This window comes from Sciurus vulgaris (assembly GCF_902686455.1).
Source record: "Sciurus vulgaris genome assembly, chromosome: 6".
Lineage (NCBI taxonomy): Eukaryota > Metazoa > Chordata > Mammalia > Rodentia > Sciuridae > Sciurus > Sciurus vulgaris.
The window spans coordinates 93,946,718-93,961,133 of NC_136466.1; positions in this window are offsets into that span (position 1 = coordinate 93,946,718).

A 14,416-nucleotide genomic window follows, 5' to 3' on the forward strand; every position below is an offset into this window, starting at 1 on the left:
GCCACATCGGCCTAGGATCTGACTTTCTTAAGACCCTTAAAGCACAAGAAGTAAAATCAAGAGTCAATAAATGGGATGGATTCAAACTAAAAACTTCTCAGCAAAAGAAACAATAAATAATGTGAAGAGAGAGCTTACAGATTGGGAGGAAATCTTTTACCACATGTACCTCAGATAAAGCATTAATCTCTAGAATATATAAAGAACTCAAAAAACTTAACACCAAATAAAACAAATAACCCAATCAATAAATGGGCTAAGGTACTAAACAGACACTTTACAGAAGATATACAATCCATCAACAAATATATGAAAAAATATTCAACATCTCTAGTAATTAGGGAAATGAAAATCAAAGCTACTCTAAGATTTCATCTCACTCCAAACAAATGGCAATTATCAAGAACACAAGCAACAATAAATGTTGAAGAGGATGTAGGGATAAAGACATAATCATACATTGCTGATGGGAATGCAAAATGGTACAACCACAATGGAAAAGAATATGAAGACTCCTCAAAAAACTTTGAATGGAAGCACCATTTGACATAGTTATCCCACTCCTCAGTTTATATCCAAAGAACTTAAAATCAGCATACTCCAGTGACACAGTCACATCAATGTTTATAGCAACTCAACTCACAATAGCTAAACTATGGAAACAACCCAGGTGTCCTTCAATAGATGAATGGATAAATAAAACGTGAGATATATATATATATATATATATATGTCTATATATATATGGAATATTACTGAGCTTTAAAGAAGAATGAAATTATGACATTTGCTAGTAAATGGATGAAACTGGAGAATAGCATGCTAAGCAAAATAAGCCAATCCAAAAAAAGCAAAGGCCAAATGTTTTCTCTGATATGAGGATGTTAATTCACAATAAGTGGAGGGCACTAGCAAAATATAAAGTTACTTTAGATTAGGTAGAAGAGAGTGAAGGGAGGGAAGGGGATGTGGGGATAGGAAGGATAGTAGAATGAAACATGCATTATTACCTTTGTACATATATGACTACATGACTGATGTGATTCTACAACATGTACAATCAGAAAAATGAAAAATTACACTCCATTTATGTATGTTATATCAAAGTGCATAAATGAATTCTACCATCATGTACAATTACTTAGAACAAATTTTAAAAAATGTGTGATGGATGTGGCTCAGTGGCTAAACATTCCTGGGTTCAACCGCTGGTACCAATAAATAAATAAATTAATTAATTAAATAAATGTTTAAAAAATATAAATATGATGATATGAAGTTCTAGTTCACCCACCAATATACAAATGAGTGAAAAATATACCTTTTTGGTCACAAACAGAAAATAAGCACATATAAGATATTTCTATGTTATTTCTAAAGCTAGAAAACAAAGCACCGAGGAGAAGAAAAATCAATATTTAATGAAATCAAATATATCAGTTAGACTAATATTCACTTATTTACTTTCTTTGGTTATTGATTAAAATCTGCATAGTAAGTTTCAAATGCCTGGGAAGAAGATTCTCTTTTTATCCTCTCATCATACATTTATATTGCTGCAGATTCCTAATGACACAGTCTACAGTGAAGTTTGAATCTGCTGTAAATTGATGGGGTTTTAGAATCCTGAGGTGAAACCAGAGGAGGCTGTAGTACTCACTTCATTACCCTGTTGCCATCTTGGATTTTACATGCTGTTTTATATATTGACTTGGTACATTTTTACCCTATTGATATAGGCTCTAACACCAAATGCCTCTCCTCATTCTGCTTAGCGTTCTCCTAGGTATTTTTAACTAGATGTAAAGACAGGGCATTGCAATCCATTGTCTAGTTATGATTATCATTTCTTTTATGACTGACATCCTTCACTTGGTAAGAGAGTGTAACCACAGGCCCACAATTAATGCCTCTTAAATCATCTCTACACCAAAGAGGAAAAGCCTGCACTCAGCACTATGTTTGGAACACAAAGTGTGGTTTTATGCATTTGAAACCATATTGGCAGGTTCATGCTATTTTATTATACACTTGGCTGTCTATCTTTTCCTTGTTCACTGTGGTGATCAGCTTGTTCCATGGTGCCCACCCCCCTTCTGTCTGGCCCAGTATCTAAGCCAAGTACCATGGGCACCCATGGGGTGAACTTGGCAGCTGTGAGACCCAGATGCTGAGCTCCAGTATGTAATTTTCCAGAAACAGCATCTGGGTGTTTGGTTGGCCTTTTATCTGGCTTATGTTGTCTGTCATGGTGGCTGTAGAAAGTCTGTGAACCTGGCACAGAATTTGTCTCCTTGTCTGTGGGCCTATCTTGTCCGTAAAAAAATGTCACTTCCTATTTATCCTCATTTGAGGTTGTAAAGTTATCCTCCACAATACATCTGGATAAGAAACCTTAATGAAATTTTCTGAAAGTCACTTTACACATTTAACCTTTTCACATCTCCAATTCTATCTTCTCCGCCCAATCAAATGCTATATGTTTTCTACTTACATTCTGTGGTCGTGTGTTCACTCTAGTTCTCATTTCCACTGCGAATCAGAAAGTGTAATAAAATGATTCAGTGGTTGGCACATGTGTGCAGGAGCCGTTTCCTCATGATTGGACCCCTAGGGCTCTAAGGCTTCTTTCCGTTTCAGGTTCTAATTTTAGACCCTGACGATCAACATAGAAATCCTATCTCATATGCCATATCATTGTTTGAATCAAAGAACAAGATTATTAAAATTAAAAAAAAGGATTGATCTTTTAATTGGAACACAAATGCAACATGGATATCTGTCTTTTAATAATGTTATTTTTGACAACTATAGAAAACTTTTCATTTTATATCTCTTTTAAACAAGATAATATGATTTGAAAAAAACTGTAAATTTTATTTTTCTGGGTTTTTAATTTTTCTAGCTTGGATAGCAGAGAATAAAAAGACAAACTTTTCCTTTTGCGAAGGACTTACAAGAATACAATTCATTGAGAACACAGTTTCTTCCCACATACAAAACTCACATAGTTTTCTTTGTATTTTAAATTGACAAAATGAATAATGAACTGAAAATACAAATTACCAAGAAAATGTGGTAAATTTATTAAAGCTGAATACCAGAACAACCATCATTGGACTGCAAAATTGGCTTTGATTTATTTTCCCTGTAATCAAACTTAAGAAGAAAAAATAATGTAGGCATACATTTGTCCTTGATGTGAAAACATAACTCCCTATACAGTAAGATATGTGACATCTTTCCTACTGACAAGTGCTTACAGTCCTGTTCATTAATTTTATCACTAACATAAACTTTTAATATGCATATGATCAGAATATAGGACTTCCAGGGCAGCTTAAAGTGACTGTAACCTGTAATTACTGTTCCTGTACTTGATTATAATAATCTGATTGCAATTATTCAGTGATTTTAATACAAGCCTCAAGCTACATAACAATAATTCAAGTGCAGTGATTGGGAACATGTTTCTGTTTGGCTGTGAAATGATGTTTTAATCCGTAGTGATTCAAAGATCTGACTATAGTTCTGTTCAGGTAATTAAAGCACATTTATACTGTCAGGTAAAATACCCTTATTTTGAAATATATTAATTAATCCCAAAATTCCATATAAGTCAAAATATATCATTATCATGCATTCTTTAGGCAAAATTAATCAAGAAAAGATTCACGTGGTTGGGAAAATTGACCTCTGTGACCATCAATTTAAAAATTGCAAATGGAGGTGAAGGAGAAGAGGTGGAGTCAGCCAACAGATATATCTATTATGGCACATTAACGTGACCCTAAATATTTCTACTGAGTTATGGCACTTGAAGGGTTTAGAGGCCAAATGAATAATGCGTACTTCCTTCTGTGAAAAGTTTCTCAAACCAAAACTTAAGGAAAATATTTGGTGAGGGAATGATTTCAAATTATAGGAAGCAACCTTAAGTGGCAAGGGAAAAACAGACCTTTGTCAAATATTTTCAAGGAAGTGTCTTTAGAAAAGAACAGGTCTTTGGAGAGAGAGAAAAAAATGTATTACCTATGAACTCTGTGACATTATGCTGGTTTTACTTTTAGTGTTTGTTTCTTTTCTTTTCAAAATTAAAATTAAGAAGCAGTAAACCTTGACTGCAAAGAAGAAAATGTAGAACAGCAAATAATGTTCCCAGACACCTAATCTAATGGTAAAATAGTGGTTCACAATGGGAGATATACAGTGCAATAAGATAGGAAGAATAGTTTTAAGATACTGTCTTGAACTAGAATGTCAGAATTACTGGACTGCCTAAAGGGGTAGAAGAGGCAGACCCAATAGATTTCCTTGAAAAATGGATCCCTCAGGCTCTTCCACTCAATCTAACAAGCGACCTAATTTTCTTCTAGAGGTGTTTAAGAATCTCAGGAAACAAAGGAGCATGGACACAAAGCATCATCTTGATATTTAAAGTCCCTAATTGTAGAAATAACAAATGAATCATCATCTCTATATGTGACAAAGGAGGGGCACATTATAAAAATACAAAGCACTTTTTCCTTCCAACACTAGAGCCACATTCATGTGAAGGGCCAGGAAAATGTCCTTCATTCTGGCTGACGAAAAACTGTATTAAAACCAGATAAGTAAGGGTAAAATGTACTTCTTTAGATTAAATATCACATGAAAAACATAAGATCAGGTCAGTAGAATAAGCAATCTGGTCAAGAGTGAGTTTCTAAGAAAAATGTAGGGGAACATCAATTGCAAGTAATTTTTCACAGTATAGGAGGAATTTGGCATATGATCACCAGATGCAGTTAGCAATGGTTTTGAAACACATTCCCGAGTAAATTTACTTCTTTTCTCATGTCAGTGTTTCTTTGAAAAATATTATTTGCTAGCTTTTTAGTTTTGTTATCAGTGTCAAATCATGTCAAATCATTTCTATCTTTCTGCTAAAACAAGTAAAGACTAACAATACAGGTTTTTATCAAATAATTCTTCTAGGGGTGGTACATCTTGACCATTTTTGAACAGGACAGGGGGTTCAGAGAAAAGTGGAAGTTTCGTTTTGTAAGCTGCTGTTTTAAACAACAGCTGCAATAAAAAGAAACATAGCATAGTTTACAGGCTTTTATGAAAGTGAAAAACACTTGTAAGTTTGAGAAATGTAAAAAAGCTTTTAAAAATGATTAGGTAGGTCTGATGTTAAATAGCAATCTCTCTAACTCTATTGATAGTTTAACATCTCTGATTTAAAGAACTGTATCACATTCTTGATAATAAAGTTTACTAGAGATGAAAGTCTCAAATCTCTGCTGCTCACTACTGAGCCATGAGGATCCTATTCATAGGCTCCAGTGCTTACTGGAAAAAGCAAGCATTTCTTCGAGTTGGCCTTAGTTTTTTTATTCCTAAATATGACTAAGGATTTCTTCCTACTAATCTATTAGTTTAATTGTTTTAGGATTATAGTAATTTGATATTTACAAATTAAAATGGTCATAGAACTTTTTGGGAAGTTTATCCTGAATTCTAAGTGTAGGCCACTCAAAACACATGATATGGCAAAGCTCATGCTATGAATTTGCACACATAGAAAGCTATTTAAATAGTTACCACTTATTTGGTTTATTTAGAAGCTTTTAAGATATATTTACATTCACTGAATTTTTTTCATTTAGAATTTCCTAAAATCTCTGTTTTGGAACTTCTTATGATACAAATACATATTACTAACCTCTTGCTTTTTCTTAATATTTAGTCTGTGAGAAATATTACTTTTATTTATGAGATTGCTAGTTAAATCTTGAAAATCTGAGCTCATGTTTAGTTTTTAATACCACTTTATATAGCACAAGCTACTTTCCTAATGTCCTTAAACCATATTTTTAAAAATGAGATAGAACAAATAAATGTATGCTGAAATGTAATAAATTATGAATTTAATACATTTGTATAAAAATCTAGTTTGCTTATGCTTATAAAATATTAAAAATTTAATTATTTCCTTATAAATAAGAAAAATATATTTCACATGATTATACAATTTCTCCTAGATATTGGTGTTTTTAGAATAAAGATTCTAAAAAATATATAAATATGTTAAGTTCACATAGGGTTGAACAATCCAATTACACTCTAACGTGGAAGAAAAACCATGAAAAGTTGAGTATCAAGTTAGTCACTTAACTATAAGTCAAACACCCTAAAGTGGTTGTAAATATTGCAACATTTTACATCATACAGATACATCACAGAATGGATCTAGTGTTAGTTCAACCAAATGTGACCCAAATTCTAGACATGAGGGGGACAAAAGCCTATGAAGTAGCCTTGGAAAATTCTATGAAAAAGGAATGTTCTCCAGGTCACTGAAAAAGATTAAATCAATCAGATCTCATTTACAAGAGGTTATAGAACTGAGATTCACAGTCAGGGACACAGAAATTATAATGAAGAGGGAATTAATGAAACAAAAAGCACTGTAGAGAAGTTAAAAAGTCACAAAGTACACTAAGACATAAGCTGGAGAAGAAAGTAGAAAGGAGATAGTAGGTTTCACAGTTGGAACTGAACAGGCCAGGGAGATGGTATCTTAGAGTAGCTGAACATCTAGCATGATGGCTTCACTGGATTAGGGATCAGTGGGACCCACTGCTCAGGGCTTGCTGAATGATGTTGCAGTTCTTCATAAAGCCTAACAGACAGGTCAGGGAAGTCTTTTCGGTGTTTCCTTTCTCTCTCTGTCAATCCTTATGATAAATTCTGACCATCTGAGGTAATGCAAGAAGGGTGGGATTGAGGAACATGGGATAGTCTCGGGAAAAAGAGGGAAAAGAGGTTAATGTGAGGAAGAAAAGGAAACCTAGTAGATCTTTACAGAGGCCATAGAGTGTGAGGAGGAGTAATTACTAGTGTGCAGTTCACAAGTGTGGGGATTGTCCAATACTTCCTAGAAGTCTTTTGTAAAACAAGATCATCCTCAGCAAAATTCTGTTACATGTGTTAGCCTTGTGCTCATGATTACTGTGGGAAATAAAAGGAAAGCAGCAGGATTCACATTGGGATTAGGACAACCCAGAGAACACACCACAGGAGGCACAGACAAGGAATCAGAGCCATTTTCTTCCCCTGTGCCTGTTATGGAGTGTTATGGAGGCTTCTAATATTTACATACTAAGAGATGTCACAATGCTGGGTAGAATATTTCAGGGACGGTAAATAGCCTGCCTGAGTTGTATATGAAACATAGAAAACAAAGTAAAGCTATATTTTCTAACTAATTCTTACAGGATGTATGAAAAAAATTGAATTAATAATGAAAAATAAGAACTCATCTTCTATACAACATAATTTTCTTAAAGTCGTGTCTTGGTAATTTTTCATCATTGATTATTCCTTTTAGTCTGATCCTTATCTAGCATACATGAAGTACTGGGTTTGATTCCAAGCACTGCAAATAAATAAACCAGCACAAAATAATTTTTGTTTCTAGATTTTAGAAGTTGAACTTAATGCATATTTCACTAATAGTTATGAATACACAGTTGTGGTTCAAGATTCCAATTTGAGAGCTTCTAAATTAAGGCCATCCATTAGATACTGAAGAACCTAAGGAAGGACTGAAAGATCATCAGATTCTTCCATGTATGTATAATATGTCAAAATATACTTTACTATCGTGTATATCTAAAAAGAACAAATAAAAAAGAAAGATCATTAAATTCTAAATGTCTCATGGTAAATTTTAGAATCTCATGGGTCAAGAAGTTACTGCTGATGGTCTACATTATCCTACAAGCTATATATACATATATGGAAGGTACCTTTATATCCACTGATATGAGCATTTAGATCTTCCCATATTATCACATCCTTAATTCTTTGACCTCATTTCACATCTTTTATTAACCAATACACAATTACTTGTCATGGTTTGTTGAAGCAGCAAGTCAGATAAGACTTACCACAATAATGTCTATCAAAGTGGCATCCATAAAAACTCCAGCGGCGCATTCTCTGAAGGAGACTCCCAAGAAAGGTGATGAATTTTATCATTTTACTTACCTTATGATATTTTAGGACAGTCAACTTTACTTTCTCTCTTCTCTAAGCTTATTCTTACTTCTTCCTTTTCTTAGCACTGCCAGGAAGCTTCAACACAAGAGGGAGGGTGGACTCCTTTTTGAATGTGCATAATGTTTCAGTTGCTTATCAGGGAAGATCTTTGCTGATCAGGAGGAATTCCTTCCTTATCCCAGATCTTTGCTTTTACAATTTCTAGTGTCCGTGGGCTCAGCCTCAAGTGTGACAGTCTTCCCAATATGGCCTTTTCCAAGAATCTACATCTTGGCAGCAGTTCCACTGAGAAGAAGAGACAGATTACACCAGGGGACACCGTCCAGGGGGACATGTATGCTGCTGGCCAGAGACCACCTGCAGCTCATATACACAGTCCCAGTTCCACAATTCTGATTCTGCATGAAAATTGGCAATTCCTAACGTAAAATTAACTTGGGAGAGTTGGTGGCAAAATTGTGTTCAACTTTAGAAAATTAACTGATACTTCATGATATTAAAAACTAACTTCTAAAACATGATTTAGAAAATAATGCAATTTTAATATTGGCTCATAAAAAATGACCTCACAGAATCATGTCTCATGTGATCAGGAAATTGTAGGTATCAAATAATAAAATAATAGCACTAAAAGTTGAGGTGATTTGGTTCAAAATTTAGGTGATTTTCTAAGGTCACAATTTCAGTGAATGGAAAAACCAGAAGAATCCAGATTTTCTGATTTCGTTTAAGATATTTTCTACTGCTTCTTGTTGCCTTACTCATATGTAATTTAGAATCATTTTAATAATGTTATTTTATTCTGTATTCCAAACAAATAACAAATAACACATTAATCTAATGAGACTTGCTTAATTTGTTTTCCTAAAAATGAAACATGTAAAACAAGAATTTAAAATATCAAAATTTATTTCTCTTAGTAGTTTACCACAATTTTCACTTAATTATACACTAAAGCTTGGAAAACTTTAAAAAAAATATTCTCTTTATTCTTCCTTGAAAGCTATCACACGGCAGAATGCTCCCCACTATTTTGATTCCCAAACAGATCTGTGAGAAAACGTACTAATGGGAGAATCTGTCATATAATTTTATTCTACAACTATTACCTCAAGATAGTCTCATGAAGGGCAACATTTGTAACCTAAAAAATAAAATAAAAAGGCTGAGACCATGCTACTGCTATTGTATTTTCAACTACTTACCAGCTGTGAACACTTTAAATATTTATCTCACCCAAGCCTTTCTTCCCCCATCATGCTTTAATAGACTGGTTTTTATTCATCTGAAGTGGTTTCAATTTCCAATAGTGCATCAAAGTCAATAAAAGAAACGGATATACTGCACCCACTTTTAAATCTCTAGGGATTTTTTTTTCCAAATCATTAACCAAGGTGAGCATCTTACCGCTGTTTCCACAATTGCTTTTGCCTAATGACATTTGGTTAATATCCAGCAAAAGGATGCTTCTATCATAACAATAAACTATTGGTCCCAACTGCATATCATAGTGTAGGAAACCACATTTTCATTGACCACAGCCACCACATATTCGCATTTGACTTCCTTTCTTTTTCTGCAAGAGCAGTAGTTTGTAAGAGATTCATATTTGTTATATGTTAGTATCTTTAACACTGAAAGTTTAACTACTCAGCTCTGTATTAATCCATTTTTTAAATAATTTTTAACCAAGGTGGCACATTTATTTGTCTGTTTTAAGAAATCAGAGTTATTGTTTTGAACAGTAGTAAAATCTCTTAAAGAAGAATACTGGACTTAAAATTAGATGATCCAAATTATATACCTTTGTCCATTTTCTGTTGCTATTCCTGAATACCCCAGACTGGGGAGTTTATAAAAAATAGAGGTTTATTTATTTCATGATTCTGGGGACTAGGAAGTGTAATATCAGAACTAATAAGAGTTATAATATAAGAACTGTTGAGGTTCTTTTGCAGCACCATAACATGACAGAGAAAATCACATGGCAAGACAGAGCAAATGTGCGGGCTCAGGTCTCTCTTCTTATGAAGCCATGAACATCATCATAAGGGATCCACCCTCATGACCTCATCTAATCCTAATGACCTTAAAAAGGGTCCATCTTCAAATACAAATTTGGGGATTAAGTTTCTAGTACATGATCTTTGGGGAACACATTCAAACCATATAGTATTCCTCAGTTAACTAGGAAATCACTTCAGTATGGCAAGTTCTATAGTTCTATTTTTGTCTTTTCCATTCACAAAATGGATACAAATCTACCTCAAAGGAATTTTTTCTTTATTCAGTGCTGTGGATTGAACACAGGGTCTTGTACATGCTAGACAAGCATTCCACCCCTGAGCTATATCATCAGACTCTTTTATTTATTTTGAGATAGTTCTCACTAAATGGTCCTGGCTGGCCTTGAACTTATGATCCTCTTGCCTCAGCCTCCTGAGTAGCCTGGATTATGTTCACATGCCACTGTGCCTGGCACCATGTTATAAATTTTTAAGTTGTCTATAAGGTTCAGACAGTGCATTTATTGTGGGATAAATTTGAACAACAACAACAACAAAAAACACCTTGCAGTCATTTAAGGAAGAAAATTCAATTCTTACAGGTTACATGTCAGATTATTCCTTTTTTAATTATTTTAAAATTTTGATTCATTGTACACAAATGGCTACAACTTTTGTTTCTCTGGTTGTATACAAAGTAGAGTCACCATTTGCATAATCACACATGTACATAGGTAATGATGTTTGCCTCATTATATTATTTTTCTTCCCCCACCCCTTCCCCACCCCTTACTTTCCTCTATACAATCCATCTTTCCTCCATTATTGCCTCCCCCCACCCCCAATATGTATCATCATCCACTTATGAGAGAAATCATTTGACCTTTGGCTTTTTGGGATTGGCTTATTTCACTTAGCATGATATTCTCCAACTCCATCCATTTATCCGCAGCCATAATTTTATTCTCCTTTATGACTGAGTAATATTCCATTGTGTATATATACCACTGTTTCTTTATCCATTCACCTATTGAAAGGCATCTAGGTTGGTTCCACAATCAGCTATTATGAATTGAGCTGCTATAAACATAGATGTGACTATTTCACTGTAGTATGCTGATTTTGGGTATAGACCAAGGAGTGGGATAGCTGGGTCAAGTGGAGGTTCCATTCCAAGTTTTCTGGGGAATCTCCATACTGCTTTCCAGAGTGGTTTTGCCAATCTGCAGTCCCACCAGCAATGTATGAGTGTACCTTTTTCCCCACATTCTCACCAACACCTATTGTTGCTTGTATTCTCAATAATAGACATTCTAATTGGGGTGACATCAAATCTTAGGGTAGTTTTGATTTGTGTTCTCTCATTGCTAGAGATGTTGAACATTTTTTCATATATCTGTTGACTGCTTGTACATCTTCTGTGAAGTATCTGCTCATTTCCTTAGCCCATTAAGAGAACCAGAATAGCTAAAGCAATCCTTATCAGGAAGAGTACAGCGGAGGGTATCACAATATCAGACTTTCAACTAAACTACAGAGCAATAGTAACAAAAAAAGCATGGTATTGGCATCAAAATAGACAGTAGACCAACAGTACAGAATAGAGGACACAGAGACAAAGCCAAATACAGTTTTCTCATACTAGATAAAGGTGTCAAAAACATGCAATGGAGAAAAGACAGCCTGTTCAACAAATGGTGCTGGGAAAACTGGAAATTCATATGCAGCAAACTAAACCCCTATCCCTCATCCTGTACAAAACTCAACTCAAGGATCTCTGAATTAGACCAGAGACCCTGCACCTAACAGAAGAAAATATAGGTCCAAATCTTCATCATGTTGTCTTAAGACCAGACTTCCTTAACGTGACTCCCAAAGCACAAGAAATAAAAGCAGGAATCAATAATTGGGATTGATTCAAACTAAAAAGCTTTTTCTCGACAAAGGAAAAAAATCATCAATGTAAAGAGAGAGCCTACAGAGTAGGAGAAAATCTTTGCCACATATACTTCAGATAGAGCACTAATCTCCAGAATCTATAAACAACTCAAAAAACTTTACACCAAGATTACAAAAAACCCAATCAATAAATGGGCTAAGGAAATGATCAGATTATTCTTAGCAATGCTATCTTTTCAGTCTTAAGTGCAGAGCAAATGCTATTTGAAGAAAACCAATAAGTCCATCTGCTCTTTAAAAATGACTCCCACTGGCTTGTACAGCACAGAGCACCACTACAATTTCTTAAGAGGAAAACATCTCCACAGTTTAGAATAGTAGTTCTCAATGTGGGTTTCCTTAGCAAAATTGGCATCATCTGGAAATTTAATATACACAATTTCTTGAACCTACCCCCAGATCTACATAATCAGAAACTATGTGACTGGGTCTTACTAATTGCATTTACTAAGCAGTCTAGCTCATGTGTACTCAGATTTGAGAAGACTGGTCTAGACAGGCATCTGCAAACATCTTTTATTATAAGATCTAGAAAATAAGCATTTTAGACCTTGTGAGTCATATGGCCTGTGAAGCAGTCATATACCACATGGAAATGAATGACTGTGGGTCTATTAAAATTGAATCTAAAAGCAAAATATTTTACTCATATAAAAAAATTGGGCAAAGAAATAGATGAATCCCTGAAATACAAAAGACACATCTAAAGAACAGATCACATGGGATGGGTATTCTGAATTTGTAGGAAGAATGATAGCTGACTTGATGATGGTAGTTTTGCCAAAGATTAGCCCTACTTTGGCATGCAAACTATTACACACGTAAGGAAGAGGGCTGTTGCAATGTTAGTCTGTGGTATCTGGGTTATCTCAAGTAGAACACAGAAAACAGTAGTTTTATGACATGTAAGATATGCTTCATACTTATAATACTTATAGTAGAATTACTCATTGATGATTTTCTATTTAGAAGTAGTCTTTGAATAATTATTGGACAGTTTCTCTTTCTTTCTTTTTTTTTTTTTTTTTTTTTTTTTTTTTTTTTTTTTGGCAGTATGGCATTGGAGTTTGAACCCAGGAGCATTCTGCCTCTGAGCTACACCCCCATCTAACCCTTTTTATTTTGGGATCCAGTTTTGCCAAGTTGCCAAGACTGGCCTTGAATTTGTGATCTTCCTGCCTCAGCCTAACACACTGCTAGATTAGAGATGTGCTCACTGCACCCTGGATCATTGTTTAAATTTAACAACAAATATTGCTTTGGAATAAATTTGCAAAGATACAGCATAAGTCCTTTAACTTATACTTGCTTATCTTATAATATCTGATGGATCCTTCCTCTTTCTCCCTGTATAGATAAAAAAACCAACATTACTGTGTTTATTCCATTGTCCTGACTGATTGAAGTATACATTTTGAAAGCTTTAAAATTTTCGGGATGATAGTTTATCACTTCTGTTTGATGGAATATGCAACTTTGCATTCAGTTATTTAAAGTAGTGGATTTGGAAACTCTTAGGGAAAATTTTTCAACTTCTGATATATCTTACTTTCTATGTACAATAGGATTAAAATCTATATGTATAATAATGTGAACTTAATTTACATTCCCATAAATGTAACCCAACTTTGGATTCCAACCTTAGATTGTCTCTGACCATTGATAACTAGAAAAACAAGTAGTTATTGCTGTCATTAGGTAGCATCAAACAGTACACTAATACAAAAGAAAGGCATACCTGGAATAAAGAGGAGTCCTATCTGAAGGTAACATATAGAAAGTGTTTAGAGCAGAGGTAAACTCTAACTTGTAAACCAGAACCTTACAACTAGGAAGCAGAATGAATCAACTATGGTCATTTTGTAAAAAGCCTCTGGCCTTTTTTGACTAGTTATAGTTTTGAGTCATGTTTTACCTTAAAGAATATGACAAGGTCACAGCCAAAATTCTGGAACTCATCCCAGCCTAGTGTTTTCATTTCCAACAGATATTAATCTTCAGGTCTTAGGAACAAAAAAAATGGAATTCTAAAATATTCACAGGATTACTGAGATCATGAGTCATTCATATCACTTAAGTATTTTTAAGTATTAAGGATTGAACAAAATAAGAAGCAGTGAAACATTTTATCTTCTGGAGTTATACTAGAAGTTTCAAAAGTTTTAATGTGAAATAAATAATGAATAATACACATTTTATGATTATTATGCACAAATATACTGTAATAAGATTGGAAGTTTTAATAATGTTAAAATTGTATCATCAATGATAGATATTTGATAATAAATAAATTAAAGAAGTTCCCTTGTTAATTATTAATGCATATTATTATTAATCATTAATGAAACACCAATGCCAAATAAAAATCATTCAAAAGTTCAGTATAGATAAAATATTTA